Source organism: Talpa occidentalis, unplaced genomic scaffold (genome assembly GCF_014898055.3).
Source record: "Talpa occidentalis isolate TD23 unplaced genomic scaffold, MPIMG_talOcc4v2.1 talOcc4.14, whole genome shotgun sequence".
Lineage (NCBI taxonomy): Eukaryota > Metazoa > Chordata > Mammalia > Eulipotyphla > Talpidae > Talpa > Talpa occidentalis.
Window position 1 is genome coordinate 57463987 of NW_023601433.1, and position 12463 is coordinate 57476449.

Genomic DNA, 12463 nt, shown 5'->3' on the forward strand with positions numbered 1-12463 from the left:
AAGCCTATCTCTTGCTTTGTATTCAAACCAGCAAAATTAATTTTTAAATGAAGGCATATGCATTTCAAAATAGAGAGTAAAGGGCCTCCTTAGTGGCGCAGCGGTTGAGCGCTGGGTTGCAAAGCTGCCCGCAGCCTCTGCAGCGCTGGTTTGATCCCCGGCTGCTCCCCAGCTGCTCCCCGGCCGCTCCCCGGCCACCGGAGGAGGGTCCCACATGGCGCATAGACCTCTCCTGCCGCCCGCTGCTCCCCTCAGCAGTGTACTTTGGTCCTTCTGCCTGCTCTGCTCCCCACTCTGGCTCTGGTAAATTCTCTCACCCTCCCGCACTTCTGACTGTACCAAGTGCTTGTATAAATAAATAAATAAAACTTAAAAAAAAAAAAAACTAACAAAAAAAAAAAACACTGAGCATTAAAAAATAAATAAATAAATAAATAAAAACAAAATAGAGAGTAAAAATATCAGCCCAGATATGATAGACTGAAATTTATAACAGACTTTGTTAAAATTCTTTTTGCTACTAATTTTCTTCCTTTAATATGTCTGGTTTTATAAAAATAAGAACACACTTCAATTATGTAATAATAAACTAGTGTCTAAATCAATGAAGTAATCCTGTCAGATGCCTTAGAAAAGCTGAGTGTTTTGTTATTTTACTGCTTATTGTTACTATCAGCACCAGCTTTGTCTGTGTCTCCACTCCAGACATCTAGAACAGAAAAAAAAAGATTTTTTTCTCAAATTAAGAACTTTCTAGGGTCTCCCCAGTGGTGCAGCGGTTGAGCGCTGGGTTGTGAAGCTGATCTGCAGCGCCGGTTCGATCCCCGGCTGCTCCCGGGTCACCAGAGGAGGGTCCCACATAGTGGCAGACCTCTCCTGCTGCCCACTACTCCTCTCAGCGGTGTACTTCTGTCCTACCTGCTCTGCTCCCCGCTCTGGCTCTGGTGAATTCTCTCACCCTCCCGCGCTTCTGACTGTACCCAGTGCTTGTATAAAGAAATAAATAAATCTTTAATAAAAAAAAAAGAATCCATGTTGTAGGTTTAAAAAAAAACTTTCTAGAAGTTGAACATTTCTGTTATCCACAGTATATTTCTGTAAAATTTTCCTCATTTCCCTTATCGTGTGTGTGTGTGTGTGTGTGTGTGTGTGTGTGTGTGTGTGTGTAAAGGGAGGAAGGTCAAGGAGGGGTCGGACAATGATCTCACATGACTGACTCTTTTTAAGACCCCAAAGTTAGTGGTTTTGTTGTAATGTTGTAAGTTAGAATTTATTCTGTTTTGCTTTCTTGAATTTGAGTCTTATCTGGGTCAGTACAATAATTGTTTTATTTAACTAGTTACCTGCTCTACCTACATAGAGTTTTCCTATTTTGAATGAAATAATATCAAGTTTGCCTCGTTATATACTTCACTATATAATGATTTTGTGTCCTTGATGCTAAAGGGAAATTCATACCATTTTTTCATTCATTCAACAAGTAGCTATGGAGACCCTGCCGTATGCAGGCACACTGCTTTTTGTGGATACAGCGGTGAACCAAAAAATAAGAGCCTTCTTTGGCTTCCTAGAACTTCTGTTCTATATGGAAAAAGAAAAATTAGACTAATATTTATATATGAATTTAATTTATAATTTGGATTATTATCCTATAAGGAGTGAAGGAATTCGTGAATATTTTATAAGTAGTGGGTTTAAAAATGATTAGATTAGCAAATTCTCCAGGTAAAGAGGATGGACTCAAGACAACCATTGGAAGAGTGTCTTGAGAGGACTTGTTGCAGGCATCGAGGGCCTGAGTTTGGCTGTGCTGAAGGTCGGGGAAGAATGACCAGGTTTGAGAGATGTTGAATAGACAGGATTTGTCAATAGAGAAATTGTAGGAATAGAATAGAATATAACCAAAATGAAAATGCATACATTGTGCAAAAATGAAAAATGATGTAAGAATTATATGAAACAAAATAAAATATAAAAAAAAATGCCAGTAAAATCCAAAAAAAAAAAACAGAATCGAGAAAGGAGCAAAGGTTTCAAGCTTGGGATTCTACATCGATAATCTAAATACCCTGATCTTAAAACAAACCGACCTGATCCAGAGTTAAATTTTAGATTGTACTTCATATCTCTCAGCAGTGCTCCAGCATAACTTTATTTATCCTTTTAAAAAGGAGTCAGGTAGAGTTCAAGTTTATATAATCTGTCAAGAACCTAGGACACATGCAGGCTTTGTTGCTTGTTAAAGACAGCAGATACAGGCACTTTAAAGAAGACCAGGTTTACTTACTGTTGTTTCTGTTACTGCTAATAGAGAGTGCACTCTGTGCCAGGCACTGTGTTCCATATTGGGGGTGCAGAGACTCTCATTTCAGTGTCCTCAGAGTGTAGAGAATATATTTAAAAATGATCCTGCCTGTTGCGGGATGCTGAATAGACGTTCTTAGAACAGAAATTGCTAGAGAACACCTAACATTAGTTTTGTTATAAAAGATTAAACATTAACCGTTAGTGTATTAGTTTAGGGCTTGAAGGTATATATGAAATTTGTACAATTATGGCTGCTGTTCACTTCAGTCATGTGATCCTTGATTAACAAAAATGTATTAACTTGGTATTTCATTGAAGTTTCATAATTTAAAGCTCCCCCCTCCTTAAACATTTTTTGCCCCTGGATATAGTGTGCCTAGTCTTTCTTCTCCCAACTCTGGTTTCCGCTCTTATAAAATGGAAATGATGGTGTCTATGGTATTGCTGTTATAACTGAATGAGATAAATGTTATCAGTTATTACAGGTCTTTGATAAGGCCTTCAGAGAGCAGGCCCATGATTACAACTTGTTCCCGAAAAATCTAAGCACCAAGTATAATGGATGTCATACTATTATATTCTGAAAAATAAGTTGGAGTATAGTAAATATACACATTTGTCATAATGTGTATTGTCTCTCTAATTCTTTCTAATGTGGGAATGCTGACACAGTGCTGTGGCACACAGTAGGACTCAGTTTGCAGTTACTAGGGGGTTTTCCTGCATTCTAGTAAAGTGAGGTACTGCCCTGCTTTCCAGACAGACAGCTTTTCTAGCTGGTACACCTTCATTGACTCACACACCTTGAAGGCCATAACATAACTAAAATGTTACAACATTGATTAGCTTTGAGTGAAATAAAAGTATGAATACACATGAATAATGCAAAATGTATTAGCCAGATCTTTACAATTATCTTTTAAATTTCTACCTCTTCTATTTTTTTGGTGATAGACTAGTTTTGCTGATCACCTTTAGTAACTTTTAATAAGTTTTCCTAACCCTTAGACATGAGAATTTTTATTTTAGGTAAATGATATTAGGAAAATGTAGTTATTTACATCTAATTTTACCACAGGAAAAAAGCAATACTTACCCCCTCCCCTCCCCTCTGTGTGAGCATTTAGATGTTATGTTACACTGTTGATTAACTGTTGATGTTTTGTACTAATACATTGCCGTGTTCACCAGTAATGCTCATTAATTATTTTTTTTTCTCATGTAATCAGACTTGGTTTAAATTTATGGTTCATTTATATCAAGTGTTATGTAGTAGAATGCAATATTTCAATATACTCTGCTAATCAGTGTTATTTAATTATCACCTATTATATTCTTGCTGGAGGGTTTAAATTCTACACTCTAAAGAAAATTGATTTCTTTTTTAATGTGAAAGTGATTGCAGTTCAGTAGGTGGCACTCTTTCCTTTTCTGTTAGTGTTAATAAATATCCAATTAAATGCCAAAAATGTTTCCAAGGGCTTAAAAAAAAGCATGAAACTTAAACCATTAATGACTTGTTTTAAAAAGAATAATAACACTTTTGTTAATAATTTAGCTTCTGTGGAACATTGTTAGAGCAGTTACATGAATATATTTAATATTTATTTTCCTTAAGGAAACTTTTATATCTAGAACAGAATTCATTATATCATTTATCAAAGGCCTTATGTTAACCTTTCTGAAACTCTAGGTTTTCTTTTGAAAATTTTGAAATTATTACCCCATTGTATCCATCTTCCCTTCCCTATTTTAATTTTTGAATATTGTCTTCAAAGTCTCATTTGAATACACTCAAAAAAATGAAAACATTTTCCTCATTCTAACATAACTTTTCCTATTTTTAGTGTGCCCATCCCTTATTAAATTTTTTTTCAAAGGTTTATTTATTTATGCATACAAGAGATGGGGTACAGGCTAGAGATTGGGGGAGTGAGAGGATTCACCAGAGGCAGTGGGGAACAGAGCAGGCAGACTGATTGAAATACACTGCTGAAGGGAGCAGTGGGTGAGTCAGTAGAGGACTGCTGCGCCATGTGGGTAGCTCCCTGGTCTGCTGGGGATCTAACTGCTGCAGAAGCTGCGGATTGCTTCATAGTGTGGTGCTTAACCCCTTGCGCCACCAGGGAGGCCCCCCATCCCTTTTTTAATTTATGAAGAGAGTATGTAGTGTGTTGACATAGTACAGTTTTCTTTCATACTTTTTATCCAACATTACTTTTATTCTGCTTTTTTAACTTAATTTTTGTTGTGTTTTCGTTGTTCCTAAGTATTTTAAATTTACTGTTTTTTTAAAAGATTTATTTATTTATGCATACAAGAGCTAGAGTACAGGCCAGAGATGCAGGTGGTGACAGGATTCACCAGAGACAGAGTGGACAACAGAACAGGCAGACTGACTGAAATACACTGCTGAGGGGAGCAGCGGGTGAAATAGGAGAGGTCAGCTGCGCCATGTGGATTGCTCCCTGGCAGGCCGGGGATGGAACTCGTGCTGCAGAGGCTGTGGCTTGTTTCATAGTGTGATGCTTAACCCCTTGTGCCACCAGGGAAGCCCAAATTTACTATTTTTTTTTTTTTAAAGATTTACTATTTTTTTTTTTTTAAATAATAAATTTTATTTTTATATTCCCCCATACAATTGCAAACGCCCCATTCTGACCCCAATCCCTCCCCTCCCGCCCCCCACCCCCCAAAAAGTGTCTCTGGTTCATAGTTTTTTGTTGATTTTGATTTTCACTTTCTTATAGTTATTCATTTTCCTGGTCCCTTATTTAAGTTTTCTAGATTCCTGGATTTACTATTTTTTTTTTAAAGATTTTTTGCATACAAGAGCTAGGGTGTAGGCCAGAGGTATGAGGTGGTGAGAGGATTTACCAGAGACAGAGAGGGGAGCAGAACAGGCAGATGGACTGAAATACACTGCTGAGGGGAGCAGCTGATGAGACAGGAGAGGTCTGCTGCGCCATGTGTGTAGTTCCCTGGCTAGGGATCGAACTTGTGCTGCAGTGGCTGCTGATAGCTTCATAGTGCTGAGCCTTAACCCCTTGTGCCACCAGGGAGGCCCTAAGCTTACTATTTTTTAAGGAATGTACTGTAATTTACTTAGCCATTCTCTTGTTTTTAGACACTTTTGATGTTTTTAAATATATGTTGCATCAAGTATTTTTGTGCATATTTTTCTTTTATATTATTTCTTTATGACAAATTCCCAGGGTAGGAGATTTTAAGTCAAAGGTATAAAACACATATATGATCTTTGACATGTATTATATGTTGCTTTCTGAAAGAATTGTATCACTTTACCATGTTATAATGATGTACCAATGTAATGATTATATCAATATCCTAACAGTCTCACTGGAATTAAATTTCAACGTGTATGTTTTTTTCAAACTTAGATTAAGCACATTTTGATTAAACACATTTTCTTTTAAATTTTTTAATTGAAATTTGGGAACAAAAATGAAAACTTTTACTGGAACATAACTATTAATATCATGAAATAAAATGCCAACTCTCTGTGTGTGTGTGTACACATGCTTGTTTTAACATAGTTATCGTATATAATTTCATACACTGTATTTTCATTTAATTAATACACATACTATATGCTAGCCAATAAATAAGTTCTGTTTGGTAGACAGTGGTAGGTATAGGAACAAACAGGATATATAGAAAATGCATTGAAGTGATTTGGTTTGTGTGGTTCTGTTAGTTATGGTAGGGTATATATATTTAGACATATTGTTGGATAGGGTGTTAAATTTGTTAGATAACATTATTTGAAATACTTAGTGAATAACTATGTGCCTCATAGCAGTTAGCTATTCAGCTATAGAATGAAGATTGAGAGGTTTTGTTTGAAACAAGGATAAGAATACTATTCCCTGTTGCTATATAGTCTTTCTAACCATTATTTTAAATGACCAAATGTAGGCTATCCCTTAAAGATGTTGACCTCTTTTAATTTTTAACTTACACAAATACAACTGCAGTAAATGCTTTTACTCATACGGTTTTCTCAATATTCAGATTATTTCTTATGATTAAGTTTGAAAATTTTGATTGTGTTACAGATTATGAAGCATTAATTTTTTATAAAAAATTCCTTTAAAGCATTTATATTACCACTGTAATATATAACACCCCTTTTATTTCATCTTACGTTGAAAAAATCTTTCTAATTTAAGATGATTTTATTTGTATTTTTTATTTTTACTACTTCTGATAGTAACATTTAACATAATTTAAAAGTTGGGTTCTTAGCCCAGTTCTTACTATTTGAAAGAAATGGCATTCCATAATTTTTAGTCTTTCTAAGAGACTTCAAAAGTACAAAGAAAAAATTTATTTTTTTGAATTGAATGAAGCTCATTCTGTCTTACTGTTTCCATGGGTCCACTGAACTGTTTTATAAATCTAAGTTATATTAAGGGAGGGATCTTATACATCATATTTTCCGATCTTGACACATTTTGTTATTTACCATAATTACTTTATGATGACTCATCTTTACTCATCAATTATTTCCAACTATGCTTATAAAAAAGACTAAAGTGGAAGAATAATGATATCACCTAGATAAGGATGATCCAATATGAAAATGAATTGTCATCCTTCATTTATCTAATTGTGGGATCAGAGTTTTATATTTTATTTCAAGAATATATTAAAGAAGACTGAAAACACCATTGTTTTAGTCTATTTGTAGATTTCATTGAACATAGTTGAAAATGTCAGAGTTTTTCACTTTTCACTTATAATGGAAAAGAAAAACCTGACATGTTCACAGTGATTAAATAAATCAAAAAAATAAATGGAAAGAGCATCATTTCTGGTGATGATCATCATGATGACAAAATTAAGCATATAAATGAAATCACAAACTCTGCGTCTTCAGATGACAACATCGTAGGTGAATTTGCATTAACTCAAAATTGACAGCTAAGCATTATTTCTCAGGACAAATAAAAAAACATGTTCTCATCCAGTTAGTCACTCAGCAGGAAGGACTTCATCATCAATAATATTGTTGTAGTAAGAGCCAAGATCATCATATTTTACTAAAAGCATACGTTACACTATTTTTTCGTATTTTCTTTGTTGTACACCAAGATTTACATGACACAGAGGCTTTACTGTATTTTAATTCTTATTGCAAATTCTCATAGTTGCTTTTACTATCCTTTTATTCATCTTTCTGTAGATTATTTACAAAATGACTTAAAAATGGGTTCTAGTGGACCCCAATATCAAATGGTAATGACTATCTTTCCTGACATACTGGGGGTTAAAGTAAAAAAATATTTGTCAGACTTAATGGCATTATTACATTTTAACACTCCTTTTTTAGTGTGTAGTCCTAATTATGTCTGACAGACACAATTGGGAATAGAAGGAAATAGTAGTGCCGGACCAAACAGCAAATGAAGAAAAACTCAGGAAGTCCCAGTGCCATGGTAAAGGAGAAATACTCACTTTTCATTTCCTTTCATGTACAGTGTGTTCAGATTAACTTTAAAGGAGATTGTGATGTAGGTCAGAAGATTTTGTCTCCAATTGAGTATTACCTGAATGTGGAGCCCATCTCAGCAGGCATCTCGTCATCAGCTAACAAACCTTTCCAACTCCCTTGGGAGGTGCTGGATATCCTATTGCAAGTTAAATATGAAACAGGGATACACTTAGTTTTGCATTTAAAGGATTTCTTAAAGTCCAACTTCAAATGAAGTTGTTACTGCATTCATTTTTATTAAAGCTGGCTTTGTTGGGAAGGCATAGCTAGAACTACCTCTGTGGTATTAAGTATAGTGTTTTGGGAAAAGAAAATGAATGGCTTAAAATTCTGTACCTTTACAAATCTATATAGCTATGTCATAAGTTTTTATATTATTACTAAGTAATTGTGGCTCTTGCCATAATAGTATTTAACCTATTGTGGCAGTAGAACCTAGCAACAAACATATGTTTATAGTGTAACGAAGGTTATGTCTTTCCTGGCAGTGTTGTTTTTTTCTTTTTGTGTGTATTGGATTCCACACAAATTGACTGAATTCCAACATTGACAGGGTTTGTTGTTGTTGAGACTTTCTATTTTAATTTTTTTCTTCCTAAACTTTAATAACAAAAAGAAATAACACATGGGGTGAAGGACAAGAGACTGAATTTTATGAAACTTAGTAAACAACACTTAGATACCCTGAGGTATCCACACACTATCTAAGGGTTCTATATGTATTAACTCATTTAATCCTCATAATAATCCTCCGAATTAAGTTCTGTTACAGTCTTCATTTTGTAGACAAGCAAAGTGAGGAATAGGGTTGATAAATTACTTCTATGATCACATTCAAGTATTGGGTGATCCAGGATTTGAATCTGAGCAATTTGACACCAAAGAACTAGTTTGTTTTTTAATTACTGAATTGTTTTATGTTTCATTTCTGTTACTTTAAGTGCTATTACCATTTATAAGGTTCAGAAAACTGTAAGGAAGACTTTGGATTTGTTATGCTAGTGGTTTCATCCTGTAGATATTGCACTTTAGGGAAGGCATGGGATATGTGAATTTATATTGCTTAAAGCATTGTAGGCTAAGTCAAAAATACACACACATGCATATATGCATATGTAACTATTTTAAATGTATATACAGTTGTTGTGTAGATTCACTTTATATTACCTGGTTCATAACTTTCTGTTAGTAAGTATTTCCCTAATTTGACACGTACTAAAATTAGTATTGGTGTTGTAGAGGTTCATGAAATCTTTGGAATGTTCTACAACGGGAATATTAGAAATGGATGGGACCCAATGAGGGATAGATTACAGGATTTGCTTAACATATGGATCCTCATTTCCTGATAAACCATCTCTCTGGGCCAGGATAAATTATTCAGCCAATAACAGTGAAGCTAAATGTTATTTTCTATTCTCAATGATGGTACTTTAGCATCAATCTTTTACTGTGTTTTAATTAAGAAGCATACTTGACATACTATTCTTTTCACTGTGTTGCTCTAATGAATGAGAACATTAATTTTTTTTTGGAATTGATAGGATAACTCATGTTCTCAATTTGGGGAAGCCTTATGTGGGAGGCAAAATCCATACCATATGTAAGTTTAAAATTAAAAATGGATACTGTTTAAAATGTTGGCCTTGCAATACATATCTTAGTATTTAAGAGATAGAAGTTAAACTTTAGGGCTTTAGATTTATTTTCCAGTTCTCCCAAGCTCTAAAGTTTATTGTACTGTTATTTGTACTTATATGTTCTCATGGTACTTTATATACATTGTGTTATGGTGCTTATTCTTTTATTCAGTTCATTCAGCTCATACTCATTAATTTCTGTGTTTGCCAAGCACTATTGTGAGCAAGGAAATACATAGGTGAAAAAAACAGACAAAAATCACTGCTCTTGTGGAGTTAGTGAGGGGATTGTTAGTAGGGGGAATGTTAGTGGGGAGAATAAGATAGGAAATAATATAAATAATAAGAAAAAAATTGTATGGTATTTTTGGAAGGAATAAATACTATGAGAAGAAGATAGCATTAAATACCTAGATGAACAAAACAGACAAAAATCACTTCCCTTGTGGAATTTACATGTTAGTGGGGGGAATAAGACAAGAGATAATCAACATAATATTAAGAAAAGTGTATTTTTGGAAGGGAATAATTACTATGAGAAGAAAACAGCATTATAATGATAAATGAAGTGCAAGGAGGTTAAGAAGAATGTTGCATTTAAAACTATGGTAGTTCAGTAAATATTATTGAGAAAGGGGCATTTCGCCAATGATTTTTTTTCATTATTTAATTATATTCTTTGTAGGATGTTTAGAACACCAATTTGTGAGGGTGAATGCCATTGGTGAGAGCAAACACACAGCAGAGGTAGCCCAGGAGCTGAGGAACAGCTTTGATTTTTGGCAGAGTTTGCCAAGTCCACAGCTTTTTGATCAGCCTTGTGCTGCTCTGTCATTTCCTATTTTTCGTTCTGTGTTGAAGATCTTACCTTTCTGGTGTCATGGCCTACACAGCTTCTTCTTGAAGTTAGCATTACTGAGATGATTTGGGATCTTTACACCACTGATCACAATTTTGGTGGAGATGGTGATGACAAATTTCTGGTGTGTTGTACACAGGGGAACTTGATTGAGGGACAGGTTTCTGGTCACAAGTAGCAGGTCATTGCCTCGCTATTCCAAGAAAACCACCCTCTTGCCTCTGTGATGCCCTATTAGAGCAATTCGAATAAATCCAGGAGTGATGCTATTTCACAGTTTTCTCACATGCTTACTGAAGGATTTTTGCGGTGGCTTAACAGCTTTCGAGGTTCATCTTTGGTAGATGATATCTAGGCATTTTGCAAAGTTTAACCACTCTGGTGCCACCATTCTTGTCACCAGCTGGTTTTGTGACAGTAGCAAGAAACTTCTCCTTTTTCTTATCAATCTTGGATTTAGCTGCTAAATACTTCCTCTTGTTCATGGCCTTTCTGGAGTTCATATCAGATCAGGAATATCTGCCAGTTCCTCTCACTAGGACAGGGTTTCAGCAGCAGTGGGGCTTCCCCTTCCTCTCTTGGCCTTGATCTTCTTAAACTTACCACAAGCATCAGCCTTCTTGGCTTCTGGTTTCTTCTCTCTAATAACTAACTCCCTTCTCAGCTTTTTCACCTGCCATTTTGCAAGATGGGACTGACAAAAGATTTCAAGGAGGTGAGGCAGAGAGCCATGTAAGACAGCTGGAGAAAGAACCCTTCCAGCAGAAAAGAATCTATCAATAGTACAAAGCCCAAAAAGGGCACATGACTGGTGTGTTTGACTTGGAGTCAGTGTTACTGGAAAAGAATAATGATTGCAGGACCTGGGATTTGGAGAGAGGGAACACCATAAGGAATCATCACAGAAGGCTTTCCAGTGAAAGGACTTCATTGTTTTAATATTTAGAAATATTTTTAATATAGAAAAAATTTAAACACACAAAAGTAAATAGATTAGAATAAGTTACATATATCCATCACCCAACTTCTACCATACCTATTTGTGACCAATCTGATATCATCTATACTTGCATTTATTTCTCCCTGTTTCAGATTATTTTGAAGAAAATCCTTGATATCATATTATTTTACCAGTAAAAGTTTAAGTATCTATCTCTAAAAGATAAGAACTGTTTTTATCACTGCTATGTTAGTATTATCATAACCTCAAATTAATAATAATTTTAATGCCAAATAACCAGTCTTTTTTCAAACGTTTTACTATGTTAAGTACCATAAATGTTTCCTGCTTTATTATTTATTGTTTGTTTGACTTAGGATCTAAATAACACATTGTGATTTTGAGATTTCTCTGTTGCTCGCTTGCCCTAGTGCTCTCTCTCTCTCTCCTTCCCCCTAACTTTGCCCCCCCCACTTTCCTTCCACTTCCCTTTTGTATTTGCGTATTTGTTAAAGAAATTGTATTGTTTGTCCTGTAGATTTTTTCAGTCTGAATTTTTCTTGTGATATCCTAATTTTGCTTATTTTACTTGGTCCTCTGTATATCCTGTAAATAGGTAGTTAGATCTAAAAGCTTGAATAGTGTCAGATTTATTTTGACAACAATATTTCATACTTGGAAATGCCTAATTTCATTGGGGGCATGTATTATCAGTGTGTGTGTGTGGGTGTGTGCGTGTGCATGCGCGCACGCACATAAGCACACAAGCAGGCTTCCTGGAATATAAAAAGAAAAATAAATGTAGCTCCACATCATGGAAGCCAGTTTGAAAATTTTAATTATCGGTGTGAACCATTACAGTTTCTTTTTTTTTTTTAAGATTTATTTTATTTATACAAGAACTGGGGTATAGGCAAGATGCGCGGGAGGGTGAGAGGATTCACCAGAGACAGAGGTGGGAACAGAACAGGCAGACTGACAAAATACACTGCTGAGGGGAGCAGCGGGCTGAGACAGGAGAGGTCTGCTTGCCATGTGGGTTGCTCCGAGGCCGGCGGGGATCGAACCGGCACTGCAGAGGCTGCGGACAGCTTCACAGCGCTGTGCTCAACCTTGCCTGCGCCACAAGGGAGGCCCCCATTACAGTTCCTTGAGCAGCAGAATCAGGCAGTGAAAGTAGTGTTTTATTATAATACACT

The 12463-nt window shown here is 35.4% G+C and overlaps 1 protein-coding gene and 1 pseudogene across 1 annotated transcript in view; one reads left to right on the forward strand and one right to left on the reverse strand.

Annotated features, from left to right (window-relative positions):
* TAF3 (TATA-box binding protein associated factor 3) overlaps positions 1-12463 on the forward strand; it is a 168669-nt gene that overhangs the window by 18356 nt on the left and 137850 nt on the right. The gene's annotated exons all lie outside the window — the stretch shown is intronic.
* Positions 10151-11004, reverse strand: LOC119244670 (60S ribosomal protein L6-like; annotated as a pseudogene).